General features: G+C 44.8%; 1 long non-coding RNA gene across 1 annotated transcript; it reads right to left on the bottom strand.

Moving 5' to 3' along the window:
* Nucleotides 1–743: 743 nt before the first annotated feature.
* On the bottom strand, nucleotides 744–7188 carry LOC115353028. The gene is made up of 3 exons (XR_003927378.1): nucleotides 6902–7188; nucleotides 5477–5545; nucleotides 744–845 (listed from the first exon to the last, which is right to left on the bottom strand). It is a non-coding gene; the product is annotated as an uncharacterized LOC115353028 (long non-coding RNA).
* Between the last annotated feature and the right edge of the window lie 4142 nt (nucleotides 7189–11330).

An 11330-nucleotide genomic window follows, 5' to 3' on the forward strand; every position in this document is an offset into this window, starting at 1 on the left:
TAAATCTAATTTCTGAATTACTTTCTGTAAGCACTTAAGTGCAGCTATTTCCCCCCCCAAGCTTTAGAAAGAAAAGGGGTCATTAAAGATTACAAATTTATAGGTATAGATTAAGATCTAATAAATTATAATGATACTGAGTAGAAACTCATATTCAAAACATTCATAATTATAAGAAAAGGTTAACTGATCTAAAATACATGGATGAGCACTGTGAAATCTGTTCTGTGGAACAGAAACAATACTGCATAACCAAACAGGTAAAAAGTTTTGGGGGAAATGAGAGACAAATAGCATAAACTGGTGTCCTTCAGAAGTATATTTATGTATGTGCAGACACACACTAATTCCAAGTTCTATCTTTGCAGTTTCAAACGTCAGTTAATTGGCTCCTAAGAAGGCTGGGCTGTAAGAGCAAGAGTTTCTAGACAAAAGCATAGTTCTAAGCTTGTCTTATCCATATGACCTCAGCCAGAATTTTACCATCAACTGAAGTAAGAATTCTGTCAAGTTCTTCGGAAATACAAAGTCATAGCAGCAAAGAATGATCTCTCCTTTATCAAAAAAGGTGTTTGAAGAGGGCAGCCTGGCCAACAGAAAGTCTTTAACAGATCAAGGTAAATTACAACTCCTAGGAAAGAGAATAAACCTCTGTTCTTGCTCCAGCCTTAAGAACAAACTAGCTTGGAGAAGTCTGCACAAAAGCTAGGGTAAAGGTTGAGATGCCTCTTGGAACACACCATGCTTAGTCTTATCTTCTTCTGAGAGTTTATAGTTGTGATCAGGTGACCCTCTGTATCATCTAGACTTATCTGTTAGTCAACCTGGAATCACAGCCGCCACATCTGAAAGGAAGATAGAGAAGGATAATAACTACCGATTTTCTATAGAAACTATGGCCAAATCAAACAAACGTCTTTAAAATGTTAAATACAGTTTTTAGTCTAATAGCTAGAAAAATAAATCTTAACTTTGGACAGTTAAAAACTTCATGAAAATCCAGAGAAAGTTCCACACGAAGGCTCTGATCTTACAAGTTGACTTGTGTGCAACGTCATATTTAAGGATAAATCAATTTAAAATTAAGCACTATGGGTAGACCTACTCTCTTAACGGTTATTAATCTCAAACCATCTGCCCTAACCACCCTTATGAATGTCCCCCCCACAGGAAAAGAGAAAGGGGGGGGGGGAGGGCGAGGAGGCAGGGAGAAGAATACATCAGAGAAGCCATGAACTCCAGCACAGCATTCATCATACATTAAGGTAACCAGCTACACAGTTTTCACTTTAGTATTTTAAATCTGCACTGGAAACAGTAGTTCCTAGGAAAAAATAGTGCAACAAGGATTGCCCAAACAACAGAAAAAAAGTCTGTGTATATACTGTTAGATCCCTGAGGGCTTAAAGAAAAGTAACTTTTATCCCCTGAAGGCAGAACAGAAATGTTCATAAAAACCCAAACACACACACACCTACTGAATAAAATATAGCTGTGCTATGAAAAATTTGTCTATTCTCCCTCCTCTCTCAAATAGCAACACTGCTACTGGTCTCAGCATTTAAGTGTCCCATTGGCAGGAGTAGCTATGACTCCCTTAAGACAGGACCTATGGTGACTAGCTAGGCTCTGCTGCAGAGGCTACACTGCCTCATGGTCCCACAGGATGCCCTTCAAGGTAACCAAGTTAGCCTCTGCCCCAGTGTTATACGGAGCTCCTCCCTATCAGCTGGCTTCACCGACCACTCAATAGTTTTCTCTTAGGTGAAACAAAATTTTGGCAATCTGTCATATGGATGAGTGCCCAGAGTCTCTGCTCAGAGGTGCTGTTGGGCAGAGTCAGGCAGGTGTCCGGCAGACAGCTTGCCTGGCTTTTGTCTGTCCCTACTTTATGTACCACACCGATGGGTTTTATGGACTTGTGCTGCAGTGCAGTGTTTGAGGGTACTGTATGCCATGACAGACCAGAAGAAGAGGAAATGGATCTTGCAGGACTGAGTTTCTAACTCAGAATGCATTGAACTATTATCCTTCCTCCAGGACTGACTGTTTGGCCAGGTTACAGGGAGCAGTCTCCTCTCTCCTCAACCTTGACCAGTACTTTCACATTGCCATTGACCCCGGCCACCAGGGTGGGAACTTCCAGACAATAGTGCTCCAGTTGTTGATGGTCCTGGACAGGAATCCATCACCAGAGGGAATCTCCAGCTGGTAGTGCTCCGATTGTGAACATCCTGGATGGGATTCTGTTGCTGGGGGAACCTCCAGCTGGTTGTGCTCCAGAGGTGAAGGTCCCAGACAGATACCCAACACATCCATGGTGCGCTAACTGGATAGGAAGAATGTCAGGAGTGGTGGAACATACAAAGACCCAGCAGAAGAAAGTGGCTTGGCTCTTCCTCTGAAGAGCCCTATTAACATCGTTAGCCATTTTCCATAATTTGCGAGCCACATGGACTATTACTAGCTTTGACTATATATAAACTGTATCTGCAGGGTTGTTCATGACATGGGGAAAATGACACCTATGCAAACCCTGTAGGAAGGACAGTAGGTAGGACATGAAAAGGGAACTCTGTAGCCATGATGTGTCACCTCAACCCACTGACATTAATGTACCAGCTTTAGTTAGGTGGACAGGCCACCTTATCTAAAAGGAACACAAAAACTATATGTGTTCAATAAATAGACTGGAATTTCAAGGTTAGAATGCTTAGTTTCCTGTTGCTGTTCATTCCAGAAAAATATACATTATTTAGTAATTGGATTTTCCCACAAATTAATTCATTTAAATTACATTATTAGTAATCAAATTTGGGGGGGTTGGATATTTTATGTGTCCATACATGCACACATCACACAAAAAACATTTTTTCACACAGTTAACACAGCCCATAAAATTAATATGAACCCTCGCATGACCAAGCCCACTTGTTGGGCAACAATAGGGATGCAATGACACGTCATAAAAATGTGCTATTTTTCATTTCTTATCCCATTTTAAAGCCTGGAATATAACTCTCAGCCCTGGGCCTCCTTTCATCTCCTTACTCACAATCAACAATAGAGAGAGATCTAAAATCCCACCCATTTCATAGATCCTCTCTAGCACTACCCTTTCGTTAAGACCACCTCACAAAACAGTGTTCATATAGACTATGTGAAGCCAAACATGAGAGTTCTACGCTTGTTGCGCTGCGTACAACTGTCCCAAATTACTAACTGCACATCTGACAAGCAAATTTCTTTTGCATCCTGAAAAATCTGAAGCAACTATATTTTGAATAAACCATGGTAAGAGACTCTGAACTGACACTATTGTGTCTTCCATGAAAAAGGCAGATCCCACGCTACCCTACAGGTGACATGAGTCTCAGACAGAGACTGAAATAGTCCCCAAGATATACTAGGGAAGAGGCTTGAACAGGTTACTTGGTTTGTCAGTAGGCCTGCACTGGGAAGCACAGCCAAGTCCTCAACTCATGTACCTTGTGGAGAGAGTTACGTTTTCTCTGTGAACACTCCACTGGAGCTTCTTCCTCCATACTATAGCTCATAGCATAGGCTGCCTGAAAATACATCCTTTAGCCCTCTACCTTCTTGAATGGGCATTGAGGGCTCATGATAATCTATCCCCACAAAAAACAATAATAACTTTTGACTTACTGGCATCCAGCATTCCTTCGCCTCTAAACAAAAACAAAGAGAAAAAAATGGTTCAGAATAAGACAGCATGTTTGAATATATTCCAGCTATCAGAAGCAAGAGCCATGAAGCCCCAATAATGCAAACAAACTCCAAAGATGAAAAGAAATTTCTGAGTCTTAGACAGCTGTCACTGAGGTACCCAGGTAAGCATTTTGCAGTACTGACAAAGGAAGCGTATCAAAGACTGTTTACAAATCAATAAACAGTTTCTAGCACATGAAAAGCTTTCAATATAATGATTTATTTTATTTTTACGCTAAGAGATTCTTTCCTTCTTGGATAAAGCACATTCTATACAGGCAACTGAATACTACGCTTCCCATATTTCTTTATCAAGCCGCTGCCACCATCACAATGTACGGCTAGTCCTGTTTTGGAAAATAGGAATTGTTTGTTTGTATTTCAAATGGATGAGAAAAGCATAAAAAGCTTTGAATGTGTCTCATAGGCATGTTGGCCCACACTGCTTTACCAAAAGAAGTCCTCCAAGTTCAAAACTAACTGCCAAGGCTGCATACATGACATTTGCTATTTCAGTTCCTATGGGAGGGTCCAGAGAAGATCCTTATGGGTAAGGAATAATGCTAGACAATCTCTAGCCAAAGATTTCAGAGAATGTTTTAGGCTTTACTTTTTGGAAGTACTGACAATGGCCCTGGTCCAGTAAAGCTCCAAAGAACATAATGTAAACACTTTGCTAGATCAGAACTGTAGCATGCAATGGAAGAGAACACAAATATCTATTACAAACACTGAAAGAGGGAACACACAAGCACGGTTAAAGTTTAGTACTACAGTCAGTTTTTCCTACAGTAAATTGCAGGTTCCCATGGATCTGCTCCCTTGCCCATAAGAAAAAATAACGACAAAGTGTCAGGGTATGGACCTAGTCTTAAACACAACCCCCCTGTGCTACCAAGTCTCTCTATAAACTTTCCTCTTAATGTTTTTAGTGATATTTTCTGCCCAATCACATTTTAGCTTATGCATCTACACATACAACACCAGACAAAGTCAATCTGCGGCTATACCACAGGTGATGAGTTGTAGATCAAGAATGCTGAAGCAACAGAGGCACCAGGGTGAGCTCCATGCAGAGCCAATTCAGGTCTGACTGAGTTCATTAGCTCAGGCTGCATCCCAGACCACTGCAGATTCACAGCCATACAAGTACTCTCATGCAGCACGGCATATGAATACATGTTGTAGAGCTTGCCCAGTTATCCCTATGCTGTGCTCCCAGGAGACCGAGGCAGCGAAGTCCGGATGGATTTGAGCAGCTCTGGGATGGAGTTGGTGCTATTAACCCCAGACTGAACTCAATCTGAGCCCTTGTTTGGGCACAGCACAAATCCAGCCTGGATCCAGGACCTTAGCTGAGCACATCTCTGTGCACCGTGGAGCACAGCGCGCAGGCTCCAAACGGTGCTGCACTATTCGGGCTGCATCAGTACCTCCAGTTCAGCACTAAGCATGCTGATGCAGGGTCAGGCCTCTGTGCGGACACTGGCTGTGCTGGGTTCCTCAGCACTCCTGATAACAGGAACACAGTGTAGACACACCCAAGCAGGCACAGATCTGGTTCAGCAAGACTTAAGGCTTCGGTTCTATAGGGTAAGAAAGCAGCTGGACTGCATCCAGGCTCATGCTCAGTGCTAGATGTTCCAGACTCACACTGGCTCCTGATGAACTAATCAGACATCGTTGCAACATACTCTTTTGCTCACATCAGAGTTTCCACAGGGCTCCCCTCCCCAGCATCACTTACACTAGTTTTCTGTGCCTCCTTTGTACAAGATCCAGCTCTCCTGGCTCTCCTGAGTCCAGGTGCAGCTCCCTAAGAAAACACATTATAGAAAGGTAAGATGTGACGCTGTAAAAGACTGAGCCTGAAACGTAAAAGCATCACAATACCGATGCAGAAGAAACACCCAAATTAGCATAAGTTACGCCAAGTAAATCAGAACGGATACGCTCTGATTGCATTATACAGAGACTATCTTCATATCAAGATGCCAGCATACCAGCCTGGTTCTTTCATATCTAAAGCATTTGGTTACAATGAGTTATAATTTGTTATAACAATGTTAATAAATTAAAAGCACAAAGGGGCAATTACAATCACATTAAAACATTCCATAATTTTGGAAAATTAATGTTTCACTAAGTCTTCATTTTTACGGATAAATTGAGTCAGAACCGTGCTGTTCCTACACTGTGCTAACCAGTATCAGTGTTAAGCTTTTTGGAACCATATGGAAAGCTATCAATTTTTTCTTAAGTAGGATTCTCATCACTCTGTTTAATATCACTACAAATTACACAGGCTAATATTTACAGATGGTTTCAGGCAGGAACTGTGAATCAACAAACTGCAAGGCAATAGGTAGTAACTATTCATTCTTCAAAGGACGTGTTGTGAGCTACCTGCCAGAGGGCTGTACAGAAAACCAGGAAACTCTCTCGCCTCTGATCCCTCATTTGACTCAGGGCCCCTTTGGGACTTTGGGAAGTCACACGGGGCCAAACTGCAGTAATGTCAAACTGAAGCCTGAGAAGTTTCTGAATCACATACAAATAAATAGATTGGCTTAAAAACTCACAAGATCTTTTAAAGTTATGCTGTAGGTCCATTTTATTTGTCTCCTCGTGCTTCTACTTCAAGTTACAGTCAACTCAGACTTCAGAAGTCTTCATTATGGACACTAAATACAGAAACACATCTATCTGATCAACAAAAAGGGACGTTCGCAAAGTTCGACATCAGCCCTAGGTCTTTCACAGAGACATCGAGCTTTTTAAGTTTCTCAGATGAGTTTAGAAAGCCTACAGCTTTTAAGCTTCCAAAACATTCAGTATCAGACTGTTGTGTACTTGACCACACTACTGGCACAAAAATGGTTCACGCTTAGGCAGCTAAAGAGAAAACAGTTTTCAAAAGTACTCAGCACGCAGCAGTCTCGTACGCCGTTTCCACGCGACCCTTCTCCCACCATCTCAGAAAGGGTTTCACACAGCTACAGAGGTGCAGAGAAGAGCACCAGAACGATCAGAGTCGGAATGGATTCCCCATGGGAGAGATTAAAGCAACATATTTTCCCCAGCATGAGAAAAAAAAAAACCTACAGAGAATATGGTAGAGATCGGCAAAATGAGTAACCGTGTCAAAAAGGTGAATATGGAAGTTACTCACTCTCTCATAACACAAGAATTAGGAGGTGCCGGCTATAATTATCAGCTGGCAGATTTTCAGAGCAACTGAAATTAGTTTTTTGTTGGTACGCCACCCAACGAAACAGCGGAACTCGCTGCCACCAGATCCCACGGGCACCAAAGAAGAGAAGAACGGGGCCATTTGCACAGAAAGGTCCACGGATATTTATTAAACACAACGCCTGCCACCTGCAAAGCCGGAAAGTCCCCCCACGCACCCACCCGGGGCCGGCTTTACCACAGAGCACGGCGCACCGGCAAATTAACGGGGGGGGGGGGGGGGGGCAGCCCCCTCCGTGCCTCAAAATGGCCCCCGCGGGCAGGGAGGGGAGGGGAGCGCGGGCGGGGGACGGCGGGGCAGCCCCCTCCGTGCCTCAAAATGGCCCCCGCGGGCAGGGAGGGGAGGGGAGCGCGGGCGGGGGACGGCGGGGCAGCCCCCTCCGTGCCTCAAAATGGCCCCCGCGGGCAGGGAGGAGAGGAGAGGAGAGGAGGGGAGCGCGGGCGCGGGCGCGCTCCCGCGGGCGGGCAGCTGGAAGTCATTGCCCGCAGATTGGCGTCCGCGTTGCCGCGGCGACCGCCCCGGCGGCGCCAGCTGGGCCGCAGTGTGAATGGGTGATGTCACGGGGCCGGCGCCGGCCAGTCTGGGCCGCCACGGGGCCCAAAGGCATCAGCTGGGAGAGGCGGGGAAGGGGGGGGGGCGGGAGGAGGGGGGGGGGGGGAAGCCGGCGGCAAGACCCGCGCCCACCCGCGCGAACCGCCCCCCCCCCCCGGCAGCCACGCGCGCCCCGCTGTCACGCGTGGGGGGGGGGGTGTTGGCCGCCCCCAGGGTGTACGTGTGTGTGTGTTTCGGTCGGGCCTCGCCAGCTCTCCCGTGGTTTGAATGGAGATGTCTCTGTTTCCACCCCTCGGCTCACTCGTCAGGCGCTTTAGAAAAAGTTCTTTTTCCTGCGGGAGCGAGGGGCTTTTCACTGCGCTCCAGCAAGGTTTGCGATCCCTGCCAGCTCTCCCCAACTTCCCGCATTCAGCCTCGAAGTTTCCCACTGCTTTCAGCGACGAGATTCCCACACTGCAGAATACCTGATTGTAATTTAGCCGGTTTCAGCAAAATACCCTCTCCAACTTGCAAGGAACCGCGTACTTCACGAATGAAACTCTTCATTACTTTCTCACGGCAGGTCTTCCCGAGAGGACGGTTTCCTAACTGAGCGACTTAGGCTCAGAATGGGAAAATCGGATTGTTCCTTAATGTAGGTCGTTATTTACATAGATCCGCTCTTTACATTAGTTTCAGTGGGTTCAGGACAAAGACCGCTCGGCAAAAGCCAGCGTTGCTGTTTGGTGGCCCAGCAGGAGATGCAGGTCACGTTTAAACATAAATTCCTCTCAGTAAAGACATTAAACTGTTGCAGAGGTGCAGGGTTTTTTGCAGTGAATGAAATGGCCCCCCGTCCGTCAGTCAGAAACTACGGCTCCTCTGGTTTTTAGCTCATCTTCATCGCACAGCACCTCTAGCTGTGGGCCTCAGTGCCTGCATGCATGGGAGCTCTTCCAGGCTTGAGGAGGAGGAGATGTGACATTAGGTCCCTCCATCAGTAAAATCTTAGAGCGACTTAAATTAATCACACAGTTTTGCGTTTTACTTCACTTGGCATTCGCCGAGTAGCTGTTTGCGGCCAGGCAGGTGGGACGCTTGCAATGGTTTTCGTTGTAATTCTGCTTATTTTAATTCTCCTGTTAATAAGCTGGTTTGGTGCCTAAGTTCTCGGGGAATAACAGGAGGTTGAGTCCAAACCTTTAGCAATAATTACAACCGCTTGCAGTCATACAGAAGCCTTCGAAGGCAGCAGAACCTGTTGCTGAAATGTCACCCGGCAGCTCGCAGACCCTCCGTCTGAACCTTGTCACGGGGAAGGCTCGGCCACCCGAAGGGGCAAGAGCCGTGGTGTAAGAGGAGGTCTGCGGGGAGCGACAGCGTCTCGACACGGGGCCGGAGCGGGCGAAGCACCCTGCGAGGACGGGGCGCGGGCTCCCCCAGGGCCAGCCACGGACCGGGGGGGCTGAGGAAGAGGGAGGACGAGGAGGGGACATGTGCATCCCACCGGCAGCTCAGCCCTAACGCCGAGGATGGATTTTTAAAGCCATTCAAGCGGTGCAGATTCGGGCAAGGTGAAAGCTAACCCCCTCCAAAAATCTGCACGCAAAGGGACCTTGCAGTCCGTGTAGCGTGCTCGGACGGATGGCATCATTCGCGGGTGTACAGCTAGGCGTTAGGACAAGCATGTAGGAAGGACTCACCCTGCAAACGCTGATTTATCTGAGGTCAGCCAGTACACACGCATGTTGCAGGATCAAACGCTCATCTTGCTCTAGTTTGCTGGACACTCTGGTAACTGGAAGGTGGCAAGTAAACTGGGTCTCTATAAATACAATTTTAGTGTGAGGCTCAAGTCTTTCTGATTTTAACTGCTCGATATGATGTTTAAATCTAAGTGACCCGTGACCTTCAAAATCTTACTGGGATTTTAGCACTGCATGCTTTTGGTGACTGCTTAAAGGAAATTAATTTGAGAACAGTCATTGACAGTCAGCCATCTCAATCAGGTAACTTTGCAGTAAACGAAATAAATTCCAGCTGATGGGGGAAGGGAGAGAGTGTCCTGAGAAACTCGCTCCTCTGCTCCCATTGATCATCACCTGCGCTGGACTTCATACAGCAGTTTAATCCTATTCTCTCCCTCAAAGGTTTCAAGCCTCTGCAAGATCCTGACTGCTAGGGAACAAAGACTGGTATGTGGTTCCCTCAAAGGTCAGTCATTAACCTGCCCCAACAACAGTTTTAGGAAGATCAAGGCAATGAAGAAAAACTTAAGAAAAAGCACTTTCACTTTGGAATGAATTGTTCAAAATGCCCTTATACATTCAGTTTTATTCCCTTTCAGCTCCTCACTTTTTAGTTCCTGCACGTATTTATTTCTCATCAGGAATAATGGCAAGATTTGCTCTCCCAGAGATTTGACCTTAAGTTTATTTTAGCCACAACACTATAGACCATTTCATCAATTATGAATGTACTCATGTGTATAGAGGAACTGGTAAGCCAGCTCAGTAATGCTACCTTGTTCTGGAGACTTACCCTTATAAATAAATTAGGGGCATATCTTTATGATATACCAGAAAGAAATAGAAGATGAAAGAAAGAGAGAAAGAGGAAAAAAAAGACAGAAAGAGAAAAAAATAAAAAGAAAAAGAGAAAGAGAAAGAGAAAGGAAAAAAAAAAGAAAAAGAAAAAGAGAAAGAAAAAAGAAAAAGAAAAAAGAAAAAGAAGAAGAGAAAGAGAAAGAGAAAGAAAGAAGTAAGAAATGAAAGAAAAGGAAGAAAGAAGGAAATAGAAGAAAGATGGAAAGGAAACAGAAAATCTAGAAAGCCACATTTTTCTAAAGATAAAAAGACAGAGGCTAATATCAAAAGTGGTTTCTCTGTGATGTGTATTTTCTGTGCCTGTATGTGAGACAATATACTGGACTTGCAGTAGCCAGACTATCAATAAGACATTTATTTCCATAAGTTATTGATGACCCTTTAGCTCACAAGTGACAGGCCAAAGTAGAGCCACGAGCAACTTCTGAAAGGTCATCAATAACAACTGAAAATAAATGTTTTATCCAGTGCCTGCCCATTGTGTGTCCTGTTTATGCAATGCCAGTTTAAGTTTCATCTGGCATAGTTTTTAATGGGCTGTAACTACCTTAGTTCCTGTCTGAAGCAACCAGGTCTTCCAGCAATGGAGGCAGGAGGACACACACACACACACACATCCCCACTCGCTTGCTCACACGCTTCACGGAGTACCTTTTGTCGGATGCAGACGTAAAAGCATGCTTCTCTCAGCACATCAGGATGAAACACTACCCTAAAGAGTGAAAGGAGAGACTGCCACCTTACTAAAACATTAAACACCATGGAGAATCCTGATGCTGCAAGTGTAAGACCATTCAGAAGAAAGAAGATACAGAGGGGACAGGGAGGAAAAAAAAAAAAGGAGAAGCTGAGATGCAAGGTTGTAAATAAATCATACCTCATGCTAAGATTACAAATACATAATATTCTATTACTGTATTGCTAATAATAATTCATACCATACTGCAAGGAAGATTGACGCATCGTGTGTGTTAAGTAGCTCCTGGAGGCAAAAGAAAGCTCTTTATGTCTGTAAGGAGTCTCTTACTCCCAGTGGAAAAAGACTGCAATGGACACTGGATACAACCCAGTGGGGACCAAAAATTTACTTTGAACAACCATCACCACTGACCACAATGTCTTTTAATTAAACTTTTGTATTTAAAATTTCAATTTTTCTTACCGTTTTGCATTTGCATTTTCACATTTTAAAAAATATTTTTTCGAGAATC

This window comes from Aquila chrysaetos, chromosome 18 (assembly GCF_900496995.4).
Source record: "Aquila chrysaetos chrysaetos chromosome 18, bAquChr1.4, whole genome shotgun sequence".
NCBI classification, from domain to species: Eukaryota; Metazoa; Chordata; class Aves; order Accipitriformes; family Accipitridae; genus Aquila; species Aquila chrysaetos.